The sequence below is a fragment of the Sceloporus occidentalis genome, unplaced genomic scaffold (genome assembly GCF_023333645.1).
Source record: "Sceloporus occidentalis isolate IW3139 unplaced genomic scaffold, rSceOcc1.0.p SCAF_1, whole genome shotgun sequence".
In the NCBI taxonomy this organism is placed as follows: Eukaryota; Metazoa; Chordata; class Lepidosauria; order Squamata; family Phrynosomatidae; genus Sceloporus; species Sceloporus occidentalis.
Window position 1 is genome coordinate 57257263 of NW_028316981.1, and position 17097 is coordinate 57274359.

A 17097-nucleotide genomic window follows, 5' to 3' on the forward strand; every position below is an offset into this window, starting at 1 on the left:
TTGATTAATATGTTCTCCCTAGGAATCTCTAAGTCCTCCAGCGCAACTATTCCATAAATTGACCATAGAGTTGTGCTGGATAAGCAAGAAGTTCCCAGAGAAAACACTTTTCTAGGCATTTGTAGGGCCTCCAGCATGATTCTATGATCAACTTCTGGCAGATGTTGACCATAGAGTTGCAGTGGAGGACCTGGAGATTCCTAAAGAGGTGTTCTCTCAGGTGAAAAGAATAGTGGATTTTTATCTATGTTTTTTCAATATTCACTGGGGTCCTTCAGCCCTAGGTAAAGGTAGTCCCTTGACATGAATGTCTAGTTGTAACCAACTGTTGGGGCTGGTTACTAAGCAGAAGAGCCAGCATTGTCCGAGGACTGCTCTGGTGGCCATGTGGCCAGCATGACTGCACTAAATGCTGTTAGAATCATAGAATCATAGAATCATAGAATCGTAGAGTTGGAAGAGACCACAAGGGCCATCCAGTCCAACCCCCTGCCATGCAGGAAATCACAATCAAAGTATCCTCAACAGATGGCCATCCAGCCTCTGCTTGTGCCTTCCCACCATAAAGTGATACCTATCTATCTACTTGTATTTGCATGCTTTCAAACTGCTAGGTTGGCAGAAGCTGGGACTAGTGACAGGAGCTCACCTCATAATGCAGCACTCAGGCTCGAACTGCCAACCTTCTGATCTTCCGGTTGTCAGAAAAGATGTCTTAACCGCTAAGCCACTGCATCCCTTTACCTTTACTTTTTCCACATTCACAGTGGTCTTTCACCCCAACCCCAGCGAATGTGGAGGGACCACTGTATTCTGTTTTTCTGTAAACTGTCCTGAGTCCTGATTTGGGAGTAAGGCAGAATATAATTAAAATTATGGCTAGATGGACTGCCTCCTTAACGTTTCTTTATCCATACTGTGGTGATACCTTAATTACATTAACTGAGGGTGGGGGGGAGAGGAATTAATTTAAAAAGACACACAATTCTTTGGGCTTGCTTCTAAAGCTACATGGATTTTTATTTAATTTTTTTGCAGGGGAATGGTCTAACAACAGCATCATCTTTATGGACTGCAGAACCTATCTTTCAGTCAATGCAGATGCCCCTGCATTTACTATTTCTTGATCATTTCTCCTGTTCTTCTCCCTCTAATAACATTTTACTAGGCTTGTAAATACTGAGGAATGGTGTTAGACAAGGCTGGTTCTCTGACTTCAGCCAAACAGAACACAGCCCTTTTCACCAGTGTCAGCAGATTCTCTCTCAATGCATCTCTCAGGAAGCATTACATAATCTACACAGCATATTCCTTCAAGAGCTGTTCATCCAAAGACAAGACAAAACAAGAACATCCAGATTCCAAAATGCTGGGACAACAGGCCATTTCTGAATTAAGATGCTCTCCAGTTGTGAAAACTACATGTGACTACCTATAAGCCCGAGATCTGCACAAACAAAACAAGAGTAGAAAAATGCATGTGCAAGACAATGGAAGAATGAAGAAATAATGAATAAAAAGCAGCTACAGAGTCACAAAAATGAGAGAAATTTTACTAGGTTGAATCTAAAGGTGCTGTCTAGATTGTCAACCACTTATTTCCAGCTTTATTAATTAAAGTGGGACAACTAATTAATCACTTCATCGGCAGAGCTTTAGGTGAGACAGATCACCCCATTTTATGATAATTTTTGATTTATTGATACAGGAAATGTCAAAGAAAGAGTTTACAGGGCAAAAATCTGTCCACAGAAAAATATTGTGCCTGTTACTCAGAAGAAATTCCACCTAATCTCAGTGAGAGCTTACATCCAAGTGAATGCCTGTAAGGAATGGAGGCTTATTCTACAGATGTCTTGAAATAGTGACTTGGAAATCATAAGTTCTTCCAGAGCAGTCCAAAGGTCTCCCCAAAGGCCTGCTGTCTGTTCGCACAGCAGCCAACCACAGGCCTACAAGAAGCCCACAAGCAGAACTTGAGAGCAAAGGAAGCTCCTGTCCACAGCAAGACTTCTGCTTTCCACACTGCCTTCTTTTCTCTAATACCTGTTTATTTTCCACATAATGGCCTTTTGCATATGAAGGTATCTTTCCTTTTACACACATTCCAGCTGAGCTTACATTATTGTGGATTTGAATAACATGTACCTTCACACTCTCTTAACTTTACCTTTCTGCTTCTAATAATCTGTTAATTATAGAGAGGTTGTTTTTGTTTTTTACTTTTGAGTTCAAATGTGGCTGTGCCACACTTCTGTGGCAATTTTTCAGATATCTATATGCTGATAGCACTGTGGTCACCATTTTGGCTCGTTTTAACAATATTTGAATCTACCCACTATATCACCTCCATTCCAGCCAGTTCCATTTAAAAAGTTTATCTTACCTTATCAAGATTGATGCTGCCATGAGGCCCACTGAGGCAGACACCTCAGGTGGCAGGTAAAGAGAGGGCAAATGCACCGCTGCCACCATTGCCTCAGGAGGACCTATTCTGTTTTGCATTCTTTTCAAACCTCCTCAATGTGCCAGAGAAGGAAGCTTGGAGTTTCTGTTTTGGTTTTATGTTGTGTGCCTTCAAGTCATTTCTAATTTATGGTGACCCTAAAGCAAACCTATCATAGGGTTTTCATGGCCAGATTTGTTCAGAGGAGGTTTGCCATTGCCTTCTCCTGAGGCTGAGTGAACGAGACTTGCCCAAGGTCACCCAGTGGGTTTCATGGCCAAGCTGGGAATCCAAGTGTCTCCAGTGTCATAGTTAAGCACTCAAACCACTTTGCCACGCTGGCTCAGAGGAGGAGGCAGGCTGTGGTATACCCTCCACACCCCTCTCCTGGGGAAGGTGGTGGTGGCAGTGGCAGTTCAGCCCCAATGCAATAGGCATCAGGAGGGCTTGGACCACCTCTGCCAAGTGGTGTGGTGTTCCAAGATCCATGTGCTTTCTTGAGTTTGGTTTTCCTTTGGCAGGATGGCAATGGAGGGTCAGTCGTGTTCTGTATGATCACAGATTGAGCACTGGTTGAACATAAAACACTTTGATGCCCAGCCAAAGGGCAGAGCTCCTACATCAGACCTCCAGGGAGATGTCTAGCAGCATCCTTAAGATGCTTACAGAGCCCAGGTCAGCTGCCTGTCTCTCTTCATCTCTATCTGAACTGTTGTGTGCTGTCTTTTGTTCCCGTCAGAGACAAATCAGATTACAATGTCCTTAGCTGGAGGTGAAGAGAGATCTGATCTTTTGTTTCAAACCCCACATGTATACCTTGCCCTCTCTCGAGGAAGAATCCAAGAGAGCCACCTCTTTCGATCATCACCCATCCTTCTTGGCCCATCTTAGTGCCAACATCTCACATGGCACATGTGACAAGGCCTTATTAGTGGCACCACCCTAGATGCAGACCTTCTTTCTTTTAGAAAGATCAGGTCATCACCCACATTCTTGTCTTTCAATAGCAATTGTAAAGAGGGTTATTCCTATAAGCTTTTGGGAGGAGTAAGTGCAAAAAAGCCCCCATATCCATGGATTTTTTTATCCATGGATTCAAGTATTAAAAGCTTGAAAATATTTTTTAAAAATATAAATTCCAAGAAGCAAACCTTGATTTTGCTGTTTTATATAAGGGATACTATTTTACTATGCCACTGTATATCATGAGACTTGAGCATCCACGGATTTTGGTATCCATGGAGGGTCCTGGAACCAAACCCAGCGGACACCAAGGGCCCACTGTAAATGGTTGATTGGTCTTCATTTCTTGCCTGAATTATTATTCTATGCCAGCAGACATCTGTAAATTTATTATTGTAGATATTTACAAACCATGTTTTTAACTATATGCTTTTATGTAGAATGTTAGTTGCCCTGTGCTCCAACAAGAAAGGGTGAGGTATAAATAAAATAAATCATGCTGCTCTGAATTTTGCAGGCTATCAGCACTGTTTTATCAAGTCTGAAGCTACTCAGATAGCACATACTGATGATGGTCTGCTTAAATTAATATGATAAGAAACGCATAACAAGCTAAGATAGGAGTTAATAGTTGTCAAGAACTGGTGCCTTTAAAAAACATTTCACCTGCAGCACTTAGCAAGTCATAATGCTTTATCACCAGGCTGTGAAACCTTTGCCTGCTGATTCGCAGGTCATGCTGCTTTTAAGGTCACTAAAGGAGACCAGCAGTGGTGTGTTTTTTTTTTTCTCATACACCCACATCCTGAAACAATTGGCAACTATGGTCAGATGAAGTAGGTAGGAGGCAATGAAAGGCCACTCTAGGCTATCCAAGTGGTAGAGTTCCTTCACCCAAGAGTCCTTCAAAAACCACATATCCCCTGACCCATAATTCCCATCCACTCACATGTTTGGAATGCAGCGTAACAAATTGTGCACTCAAGAGGCTCTCAGCTAACCTTCTTAATCTGATTCTGATGGATGAAACTAAAGCATACAACCATTTTTATTTACTGGAAGCTCCTCATGTAAGCAGCTGAAGCATAACTTCTTCGATCAGCCTTCCCCAATCACTGTGCTTGGGAAAGCTGCTTTTTTTTCCTGTCCTATGCAATCTCCTAGTCAGTAATCATACTAACAGTTTTTGGAAGTTGTAGTCTACAAAGGGAATTTGTCAAGCCTCTGGCAATCAGGCCCCCTGCCAGTGTGTCGAAATACAACTCTCATCATCCCTAGACAGCAGGGCCACAAGCCATGCTATCAAGAGATGGTACAGGTTGTTGGACAACACACCAGGAAAGTAACCAGCTGGGAAGGATTATCAGGCACTCATTCATGCAAATAGGGTGAAATTAGATCATAATGTTGCTATTTCTAATCCTTGGTTTGTCCCTGATCAAGGGCCCATTCTTGCCACACAGATATAGCATTATGAGTCTACTTTAACTGCCATGACAGCATCTCATTGAATCCCGGGATTACTGCTGGGATTTAAGGACATGCATTCAGAATTCTCAGCCACAGAGCTCTAGTGCCTCATCAAACTATAAATCCCAGGATTCCATAGGATGTTGCCATGGCAGTTGAATTAAAATCACATAATTGTGCAATGTGGAAGGGCCCTGTTGTTACTTGTGTGTTATAGATGCCACTGTTTAACTTTTGGACCTTATCAGACAGCAGCTATATTGGCAAACACACTTTTAATCATTCTGGCTAGATCTCACCATGAGTCAGAGTTGACTCAAAGGCAGATAACAACAAAGATCTACAAAAGAGCTATTTGCTTTCCTGAAGATTCAAAGACATAGTAGTGTTAGTCTGGATCAGCATGCAAAGGGATCTTCTAACACCTGTGAGACTGAGGGAAAGAAACAAATAGGTATGAGACAGAATTTTATCTGAACTAAGTGACTGTTAAATGAGATTCTTTGAATTGAAGATGCCAAGAATTAGATACGCTACTAGGGAAGGGTGGTTTCCATCCAGTCTAAAATTTGCCACTGTAAAACCTTTGTTTAAAAAGCCCTCCCTAGACCCCCTGATTCGGAATAACTATCAGTCTGTTTCACTGCTGCCTTTTTTAGGGAAGGTGATCGAGAGGGTGGTTGCCTTCCAGCTAGATGATTTCAACAGACCAATCTTGGACCTTTATTTGGGTACTTCCAAATCAATCCTCCCCAACTCATAGAATCATAGAACTGGAAGAGACTGCAAGGGCCATCCAGTCCAACTCCCTGCCATGCAGGAAATCTCAATCAAAGCATCCCCGACAGATGGCTATCCAGCTTCTGTTTAAAGACCTCTAAGGAAGGAAACTCCACCACACTCCGAGGAAGGAGTGTGTTCCACTGTCAAACAGCCCTTACTGTCAGGAAGTTCCTCCTAATGTTGAGGTGGAATCTCTTTTCCTGTAGCTTGCATCCACTGCTCCAGGTCCTAGTCCCTGGAGAAGCAGAAAACAAACTTGCTCCCTCCTCAATGTGACGTCCCTTCAAGTATTTAAACTGGGCTATCATATCACCTCTTAACCTTCTCTCCTCCAGGCTAAACATCCCCAGCTCCGTAAGTCATTCCTATAGGGCATGGTTTCCAAACCCTCCACCATTTTAGTCGCCCTCCTTTGGACACACTCCAGTTTTTCAACATCTTTCTCAACTCAGGGCACTTCTGATGGTGTTGGCCTATGGTGGCTAGATAGCATGGTCCATTCTGGCTTGGAATGAAGGAAAATACAGCCAAACATACCTGGAAGGCAGCAGGCTGGGGAAGACAAATTCAGATCAAGTCCTATCAAAAACACTCTTCAGCTCTTTGGTCTTTTCCTCCTTTTGCAGATCTCAATGAGATGTGTTCTTAAGGAGGTATTCCAAAGATGACAACTTTGCAGCCTGTTCCTAAGCATATATAGTCAGAAGCAAATTCCATGTGTTCAATAGGACTTACACTCCAAGGAGGTGTGCATCTGATAACAACAGGAGTGGGCAAAGTGCAGCCCTCCTGCATCAGCCACAGATAATATAGCCAGTAAAGTGGAATGATAAGATTTACAGTCCAACACGAACTAGAGGGTCCTGCTTTGCCCACCCTGAATTACATTTTAAGATGATGAATGTATATCTATACAACTTGGGTCCAGACTACCTGATGGATAATTTTGTTCCATACAAGCCTGCTTATGGGAAAGGATCATCTCTCCGTTCTGCTATCCTCATAGGTGGGGATTCAAGACAACAGCTTCTTGGTGGTGGCTCCTAAGCTCTGGAACTCCCTTCTCTGCAAGATGCAAACAACTCTCTCCTTGTAAAGTCAAAGACTTTCACAGCCAGCATCCATAGTTTTTTGTGGGTTTCTCTGGCTATTAAATGGCAACAAGGAGGGAGCCTTAGGATTTTTTTTGTGGTTTTTTTGGGCTATGTGGCCATCTTCTAGAAGAGTTTATTTCTGATGTTCTGCAATCAGCTATGGCTGGCATCTTCAGACCATGCCAACAACAATCAGGTCAGAATGAACAGGAAAGCCATTGAAATCCATAAACACCTGGACAAATTAAGCAGGAAATAAGAAACTCTTAAAGTAAACAAAGGCCTGTTACAGACAGCCAAAATAAAGCTGCTTCGAGTCACAGTGGAGGTATGGTGTTTCAATGATGCATGCGTCCTAAGAGTCCAGAAATCGCACCAAAGCCACGCTCCAGCCCTAAGGACTGGAGCATGGCTTTGGTGTGGCTTCTGGACTCTTGCATCATTGAAACACCATACCTCCACTGTGACTCGAAGCAGCTTTATTTTGGCTGTCTGTAACAGGCCAAAGTTTGGGTACCAGTCCTGAAAAACACCAAAATCAAGACCCAGCAAATGCAATTGAAAACCACTCAGGGTGAGGAGGGTTTCCAACAGACAATGGATCATTAATTAAATAGACACCCTGAGGCCTTGCCATTCAACAACAGAAAATACACAGATTAACATGGGAATCATTCCTCCTTACACAGGGTCACACAGTATATATATACCCACTCTTTTCCAGGTCAGCATTGTCTGAAGATGCCAGCCACAGATGCTGGCGAAATGTCAGGAATAAACTCTTCTAGAACATGGCCACATAGCCTGAAAAACCCACCAAAAAATCCTAAGGCTCCCTCCTTGTTGCCATTTCATCCACAAATAAAGACTTTTCTATTCCAAAAAGTTGTTGAGATTTAACTTTCAAGAGCCTTCAGTAAGACTTTTGTTTGTTTGTCTTGCATGTTTTAAACTGTGTTTAATGATACTGATCATTTAATTACATTTTAATGACAATCCTTTATATATTTTATCTATATTATATTTGTTTTAAAATGTGACCTTCTCTGGGTCCTAGTTCTGTCAGAAAGAGCAGGGTATAAATAAAGTGAATGAATGAATGTACAAATAAGATCTTCTGGCACTTTCTTCCCCAAAGATTTTTTAATAAACTAAAAGCATGTAAGTATACAGTTTTATGAAGAAATACTGCAACAAAGGTCAGTACCACCACCACTGCCAGATTCCAGATTCTTTCCTCAAAAGCATTTTTCAGAAGTCAGTCACATGTTCCTTTGTCACCCATCTGATTAATTGCCGTCTTCCACTTTTAATAAACCAAAGCTGTACATCAGGGTCCTGACACAGTGCACTGAGCACTGTATAACCAAACAAATCCTGACATCTTCGCTTTCTTGACTGCATCTAAAATTTCTTCTAATCCTTCTCCATTTTGGCATTGTCCTTCATTAAATCCTAAAATTATCTTAACAGCAAAATCTTCCTGCCCTCCAGGGTTTTACTGTCACAGCTGTGGAACATTTTTTAAAGAACATTAAAAAAAACAAATTGAGAGAACAGTACGTTATTTTATTTCACTTGCCCATTGGAATGCTTGGTTGGAATTGTGGCACTTTTACAAATAAAGGCATTGATAATGCTATTGCTCTGCTTGAGTGCCAATCTTACATCAACCCTTCTTCAGAGTTGTCACGGGTAAAAAAAACCTCTATGAGCCAGGGAAGGAATCTTCAGTCTTATTTGGCTGATATCCCTGGAAGGTTCCAGCTTTCCTTAAACATGCAACCTCCATATCTGCTGGACTGTAATTTCCACATCCTCAGACAGCACAGTCACAGGATTGCAACTTACAACATCAATGATGAGAGTTGTAATCAACATATGGGCCATGAGTCCTTGGCTCACTGTTTTGAATCCACTGCTTTGCATTGGTTCTTCAGCTGTCTTTGGGTAACCACCTAATTTCTGCTTTTGGAATGAAATCTCACCTTGATGAAGTTTCTGAGGTTAAATTTGCCCTGACTGGAGCTCCCACAAGTCCAGCAATCTACAGGTATCCCCACACACATGCATATACTTGGAAAAACTGGACACAGAGGTGGAAATTAGATCACCCTCCAGGCTGCAAGTCCAAGCATATTCAGTGATGAGGAATCCTAGGAGCTGCAATCCAACATTAGGTGGACTGCATAATTTCTACCTCTGTACTAAACTAGACCCTTCAGCATCAGCAGAACTGGAAACAGACTCAAATGAGCCCCAAATGCTACCTGCCATGCCTACAGTTCCAGGGGGAGGCCACACAGCCCAAGAAGCTATCTGTGCAAAACAATGCAGACACAGGTGCCCCCCTCCCATTAATAATACACATCCCTAAGTGCAAAGAAATACCAGGCTCCTCAGGAGTAAGAGGTCTCCTAAGAGTCTTCCTTGGGAGTAGAAGGTTTCCAGTCTAGTTTAAAGGCCTGCAGCTGGTTTGAGGCAGGGCTCTAGAAGATCAGATTAAATCCTCAGCTCTTGTCTTTCCATTGCTGTGGGATACAATGGGCTGATCATCTTTGTCTGCTCCTGGTTTTACACCCTTCATGCCAGATCTGGCTCCTGTTCTTTGTCTCTACCTGCACTGTGTATGGTTTTGATTTCACAATCTTGAATTTTATTTTGGTCTACCTAATCAGCATGGTGTAGTGGTTTGAGTGCAGAAATACAACTCCGAAGACCAGAGTTAGATTCCCAGCTCAGCCATGAAATGAAACCCACTGGATGACCCTGAGCAAGTCACATGATCTCAATCTCAGAGAAAGTCAATGGCAAACCTCCTTTGTCCAAATCTTGCCAAGAAAATCCCATGATATGTTCACCTTAGGGCCAACGTAAGTCAGAAACGAATTCAAAGCACTTTCCTTGGGCATGTCACCTACTCTCTCAGCCTCAGGGAAAGGCAGTGGCAAACCTCCTCTGAACAAATCTTTCCAAGAAAACCCAAGATAGGTTCACTTTAGAGTCTGAAGCGACTTGAAAGCACTTGACAACAACAAAGCCACACAAAAGAGCCTATAACCTCCAGGCTGCATGGTGGGACTGCCTGAAGAAGTTATAGGGGGGAGGGTTAGTAGCAGATGGCCCTGCCTTTGGGGACACAAAAGCTTTTTGATCCTCTCCAGCTCAATTCCTTGCATTCTGAAAGCATTAGAAGACAACCTACTATTAAACAACTGGATCTAACCAAGAGGTTACTGGATTTGATTTTCAAGAAAGAAGTATGCTTTAGATTGAGGCAAAAGAATTCTACCCAAAAGGAACTGGTTTTTCAATCTCTTATTCAAGGTTATTGATTGGCTGATTTCATTTCTTGTTTGTGAGGCAACTTACAAAGATCCAAGCAGAAAAACAAAATTAACAACAATGAATGTGGGCCAAAAACATAAAATCCAGAAAGATCACAGAACTGAACTACCGTAAACAGGCCAGATTTTTTTTAAAAAACTGGGAAAACAACAAATAGTATAAAACAGTATTGGGTCTTATATACTGTAACCCCTGGTCGATCTAAACAGTACTCATAACATATGCTTTATATAACTCAAACCCACTTTCACAGCTTTTAAGATTATAAGAAAAACAAACCCTAGTCAGGACCGAGGCCTATAGAATCAAAGACCTCAAGGGCCATCAAATCCAACCCCCTACCATGCAGGAACTCACAATCAAAGCTGGATCTAACAGAGAGGTTACTGGATGATCATCCAGTCTCTAAACAAAGACATCCAAAGAAGGAGATTCTCTCTGAGGGAGTGTGTTCCACTGTTGAATAGCTCTTATTGTCAGAAAGTTCTTCCTAATGTTGAGATGAATCTCTTTTCCTGGAGCTTGCATCCATAGTTCCATATTCTAGTCTCTGGAGCAGCAGAAAAAAGCTTGCTTCATCCTCAGTGTGACACCCATTGAAATACTTAAAGAGGGATATCATATCACCTAAGGACTAGAGCGTGGCTTTGGTGTGGCTTCCGGACTCATAAGATGTGTGCATCGTTTAAACAGCATACCTCAAAAGTGACCAGACCAGCTTTATTTTGGCCTGTCTGTACAGGCCCTAATACTTGCCTCTCCAGAAACTAACACTTGACTCTCCTAACAGTTACATCAGAGGAGGGGAGTTTGCTAGTATCATGGCAGAAGGGACATATACATTCCCTGTCTCTACCAAGAGCTAGCCAGTTTTCTCCAGCTCCTACTCCTAGTATGGCTACTTCCATTTTTAAAGCGCATACCAAATGCAGAAATGTATGGGCCCATACAGACAGGTCAAAATAAAGTGCTGCTTTATTAAACAGCTGCTTCAGGTCACTTTGGAGGTATGCTGTTTAAATGATGCATGCGTCCAAAGAGGCCAGAAGCCACACCAAAGCCACCCTCCAGTCCTAAGAGCTGGAATGCAGCTTTGGTGCAGCTTCTGGCCTCTTAAGATGAGTGTGTCATTTAAACAGCATACCTCCAAAGTGACCCGAAGCAGATTTATTTTGGCCTGTCTGTATGGGCCGTAAGTTAATTTAACCCTGTCAGATTTCTACATAGCAACCTAGGAGGTCTTGTCATTGTACATATCATTACCTATAATGTGTAGGAAGTAAAATAAAATTCTCACAATTTTATTAATCATTATTTCAATACCAGGAATGTCCCCACTCGGCTGATATAACAGTGACACAAACTAGATGTCATTGCCTTTTGTGTCAGTTGTCTGTTTGAAGAAGAAGAAATGCCCAGCCTACTTTTCTTTCTTGGCATTTTCACGCATGACATAGGAAAATGCTTTGAGGTGTTGTGTGCCGTGTGTGTCTGTATGTGTGCCGTCAAGTTGCCTTATAGTCACTTATGGCGACCCTCATGAATTTCAGAGGGTTTTGTCAGGCAAGAAATACTCAGAGGTGGTTTTATCAGTTTCTTCCCATGACATAGAAACACATTAATACAGAAGATAATAATCAAATGTACTTTCTAGCCAGTGTATCTTAGAATTTATGTATAATTTTGAAATATGGACAGTGAAGAAAGCTGCCAGGGGAAAAAAATCAACTCATGAAATCTGGTACTGGAGGAGCATTCTTTGGATACCATGGCTGTCAAAAAGGCAAACAAATGGGTCTGAGAGCAAATTAAGCCTGAACTCTCCCTAGAAGCTAAAATGAAAAAAAACTGAGGGGTTGAACAAACCACCACTGCAGGCCACCCCTTTTAGGCCGGATCAGGGCCATGGCAACTACATGCTGCAGCCCCAATCTGGCCTTTCAGCAACACAAAAGGGAGCTTCAAAAACTGGTGCCACAGCTTTTCAGCGCTCCTTTGGCACTGCATTATCTGGATGCAGTGCCAGAGGAGTGCCATGAGTCTGCCCACTGTATGGTAGGGTGCGTGGCATCACACCAGCATGGGGGCAGACTCGGGACGTACATCGTGCAGACACCATGCCCCCGTGCTGGCCTTTGATGCTGGTCTGTGACCTTCGACAAGTCACACACTCTCTCAGCTTCCTCACTCAGCTTCCTCAAGGAAAGGCCTTGGCAAATCTCCTCTGAATAAATCTTGACAAGAAAACCCCATGATAGGTTCACCTTATGGTTGCCATAAGTCGGAAACATCTTGAAGGCACACAACAAGAACAAAACATTGTCTGTTCAGGCCCTCAGTTTAGTCATTTTGGCTTCTAGGGAGAGTTTAAGTCAATATTTAACTCAATGCTTGTGTAAATGTTGAGAGCCAGTGTGACGTAGTGGTTTGAGTGTTTATTTCAGTGTTAGACTATGACTATGGAGACCAGGATTTGATTTCCACTCAACCAAGAAACCCACTGGGTGACCTTCGACAAGTCACACACTCTCTCAGCTTCCTCACTCAGCTTCCTCAAGGAAAGGCCTTGGCAAATCTCCTCTGAATAAATCTTGACAAGAAAACCCCATGATAGGTTCACCTGCGGGTTGCCTTAAGTTGGAAACAACTTGAAGGCACACAACAACAACAAATGTGCAAATTTTGCACATTTTTGAGAACCACTGATACAGATGGGTTGACTAGGAAACCAGATCTGATCTGGGCAAGTTGATGAGGAGGGCTCATGAAAATCTCTCATTGCTGCAAATGAGAGACATGAGGGAGAACATCATTTCATGAGCAGAAAAAACCCAGCAAGCCTCCAGGCAGGGGTCATTCACGAGATCACACACACCTATCTTTAATTAATCCTGAATAGCTGGTTATTATCAGCACCTGATCCTGCCCTCAAAGCGCTAAAGCTGCTTAGAGGTACCACGTCAGGCATAAACAGCCACAGAGGAGTCCAGAGGCAGCGGAATCCCCAGTGCTCACCTGAGACAGGAGGAAGAGGCCACTGTTTAGGACCCCGCAGTAGCAGGCTCCCCCTGGTGTCAGTGGGGGGACTCCCAAGGAAGCCTGCCAAAGAGGGCCTCTAAAAAGCCCTGTTGTGGTGGGGATGTGCCTTCAACTCATTTCTGACTTATGGCAACCCTAAAGCGACACCTTAACTGGCAAGAGAGAAAGCACAACACACCCAGATCTAGACACTGGTGCCTCATTATACAAGTGTGTGGAATTATTATTATTATTATTATTATTATTATTATTATTATGTATATTTGTAAAGCACTGTAAAATTGCACGGCACTGTACATAATAAGTAGCAAAATGAAAAGTTCCAAATTGAACAAATAAAGCTACTGATGTGTGTGTTGAATGCCTTCCAGACATCTCCAACTTATGGTGAACCTAAGGCGAACCTATCATGGGGTTTTCTTGGGCGGATTGGTTCAGAGAGGGTTTGCCCTGGCCTTCTCCTGAGGAGGCTGAGAGAGTGTGACTTGCAGAAGATTACCTGGTGGGTTTCATGGCTGAGTTGGAAATCAAATGCTGATCTCCAGAAAACATTCAGGGATAGCCATGTTGGCTACATAGCAAATACAAGAACATCAAAACCTCACCAAATCTAGTCCTAGTCCATTACCCAAACCACTAGGTCTCTTGGGGCACCAGTCCTGCCACATTTAATAGGGCCACACCAATGGAGGCGAGGAGCAGGGTGACCATGTGTCCTCACTGCAAAGGAGGACAAGGCACTGTAAAATGGAGGCCACTCAAGAAAAATGGAGGACACGGCCAAATCAAAGCTCAAAACACTCATAGAAATATAGGCCTGTTACAGACTGCCAAAATAAAGCTGCTTCGGGTCTCTTTGGAGGTATGCTGTTTAAATGATGCATGCATCCGAAGAATCCGGAAGCTGCACCAAAGGTGCACTCCAGTGCTTAGGAATGGAGTGTGGCTTTGGCACGACCTCTGGACTCTTAGGACCCATGCATCATTTAAATAGCATAACTCCAAAAATCTCTGCTTCTGAGTCCCGCTCAAAATGGAGAACCTTTTGAAATTCCTCCTGGAGAGAAGGATGAATGGAGGACATGTCCTGGAAAAGGTCCCCCAACCTCTGTTTGCAACATGACCATGTGAATTCTGCACCAGAAGGAGAACTAAGCCTTTCTTTCTTTTTAGCTGGTTTCACTTGGAGACACTGACAAAACCCATGAAGGGCCAATCATCATTTGGACCAAAACTATTCCCAAAACACCAAGTCGAAAGAGAGAGAGATTAGGGGTCTTTGATTCCAACCCCCCCCCACTATATTCTACCTACAATTTTATTCCCCCTTCCCACCCACAACTTCATCTTGAAAAAAACTAACTGTTGGTTTACTCACTTATCTGCTACCTTCTCATTTTCTTCTTTTCCCTTGGTTCATTTTTATAACCTTTCCGCCTCACCATTACTTCCTTATTTTTCTCTCTAAAATGCTTTGGTTATGTGCATTTCCCTTAAATCTATCTATCTGTCTATCTATCTATCTATCTATCTATCTGTCTATCTATTTGTATAGCAAAAAATGGAAAACAACAAAGATACCCTCAGTAAAAGAATGAATTTGGAAAGTATTAGCTATGATGAGTATGGATGTGCTGACTGTTAGATTAAAAAGACAAAACGTACAAAAGGTAGAACAAGACTGGGCCCCAATACTGCTGTATGGTAAAACACTAAATAGCAAGAGTTAAGACAGAGCGATCAAAATAAATTAAGCTTGACGTTTCAACACACAGAGGAACTGGGGAAAATACATTGTATTTGTACTAAAGACATTAAGATGCAAGTGACAAAAGTTTATACAAACTGGATGAACAGGGGAAGTCAAATTGTAAATGTGTGTATTTGGAAATCATGTTTTATGACTATTTTTAAATGATTTTGAAATGAGATTATTTTTGTGTATTATAAAAATGAATTTATTTTTTTAAATCTATACATCCTTGACTGTCACGTCCCTCAACCCTAGTTGTAAATGGATATCTTTTTTTAATGGATATTAACTATTATGCCCATCCCACACACCACCTTCTAAACTGCCTTTTACTGGAGAGACTTTGGTCCAAATCATCCTCATCCTCATCCTGGGAACTGTTGTTTATTGTGGCACCAGACAGAGAAGGCTCAATGTCTCACAAAACTGCAGTCCCTACCATTCCCCAGCATTGAGCCAGGGCAGTGGTCTCAAAGTGGATTAATTTTGCTGTGTGTTTTGGAGCTTTGCTTTTTTCATCTTCTTCCTTGGAAGCATGTATCTAAACTTGCCTTTTGTCTCTTTGATGTGTGTGCTGGCCATCCTCCATAGACATGCCCACCTCTCTCTCTGCACAGAATCTTAACATCAATCCTTCCAAGACCCTTTCCTGGGAGCCAGCGTGGCGCAGTGGGGGGCTCTGAGAGCGGGACTCCTTTTGGAGACCTGGGTTCGAAACCCACTGGGGGTGACCTGGGGCCAGTCACACTCTCTCAGCCTCCTCAGGGGCAGCAATGGGCAAGCCTCCCCTGAACAAATCTGGCCAAGAAAGCCCCAGGATAGGGTTGCCATGGAAAGGACTTGAAGGCACACACTACACACACACAGAGGCATCCATCTCCTATCCCAGGACAGGCCCAAAAGCCAAGGATGATGATGATGATGATGATGATGATGATGATGATGATGATGATGATGATGATGATGATGATGATGGAGGGCTGACCCTTAAAACAGTGGTGCCCATCATGGGATGGGTGCACACAGACCCACAACCACACACCCCACTGCGCCACAAACAAACACACACACACACCCTATTGCTGCATTGCCGTCCATGCCTGCCCTTTTCCTTCTCCTCCAGCCATTGCAGCTGATGTGATGCTGATCCTCCATCCCTGCAGACCAGCACTAACACACACACACACCACTGCCTTTCGCTTTTCTGCACTGCATCCTCCCTCCCCCCCAAAAGAGAACCATCATGCACCAGTTTACCCCATCCCACCCCACCCCGTCCACACGGGCGCATCTTTACCCCGCTTCCATCCCGCACCTGCTGATGCTGCAGCGGCGTTGGCTCTGGCTCTGGCTCTGATCTCTCTCTCTCTATCAATTGGGACTTAAAGGCAAGGCTCTGGTGCGGTTCCTGGTCCTCCGACAGAAAAGAAGGGAAGGAAAAAAGGGAAGGGAGGGGGAGAGAGAGAGAGAGAGGACCAAGGCAGAGTTTTTGCCCTCAGAGGCAGCCCCTGATCCCTCTGAGAGCCAGGCTGCAGAGCAACTCATCCTGTTTGGAGTCACACTAAGAGCCAATCAGAGAGAGGACGGCGGTCGCCCCCCCCGCCCTCAGGAAAAGCTCAGACAACTCTCCTGGCTCAGTGCTAGGGAATCCTGGGAATTGTAGTTTGTTGTCACACCAGAGCTCTTTCTGATAGAGAAGGCTCAATGTCTCACAAAACTACCATTCCCAGGATCCCCTAGCACTGAGCCAGGGCAGTTAAAGAGGTGTCAAACTGGATTATTTCTGCAGTGCGGTTGCAGCCGAACACGTTTCTATTTGGCACAAAGCTTCCTGGAGCCCCTTCATGCCAAAATAAACATCTTATAAGTATTACAAGGACTGCAAGATTCCTTGGTTGGTTTTAATGGTACTTCTGAGAGTTGAAATAAGTTCCAATCCTTTTTATTCCATTAGGGCTACGTTTTATTGCCATATTAAGATTACGGGGACTTTTCAGGGATTGTGACTGAATATTTGGTGAGAGATGGGGGGATTCGGTGTGTTTTGGCCAAACGAGTGGGGAAATATCTTCGAGGCTTGTTGGCAACACTGCTGCTCTCTGCCTTCCTGGGATGAAGCAAAAGGGTCCTCCATCTCAGCCTTCTGCCCAGGAGCGATTCCAAAGTGTCCTCCATTTTGAGCAGGACTCAGAAGCATGGAT

At 43.3% G+C, this 17097-nt stretch overlaps 1 protein-coding gene across 4 annotated transcripts in view; it reads right to left on the minus strand.

The window, feature by feature from the left end:
• Positions 1 to 16446, minus strand: part of LOC149321442 (monoacylglycerol lipase ABHD6-like) — a 47842-nt gene extending 31396 nt beyond the window's left edge. Inside the window, exon 1 of one of the 4 annotated variants that reach the window (XM_089521739.1) lies at positions 16212 to 16446. The gene's annotated coding sequence lies outside the window, so the exon portion shown is untranslated. Of the gene's footprint in view, positions 1 to 2386; positions 2406 to 15971; positions 16112 to 16193 lie in introns of those variants that run through there. The other 3 variants (XM_089521749.1, XM_089521758.1, XM_089521767.1) reach the window with 3 other exon arrangements.
• Between the last annotated feature and the right edge of the window lie 651 nt (positions 16447 to 17097).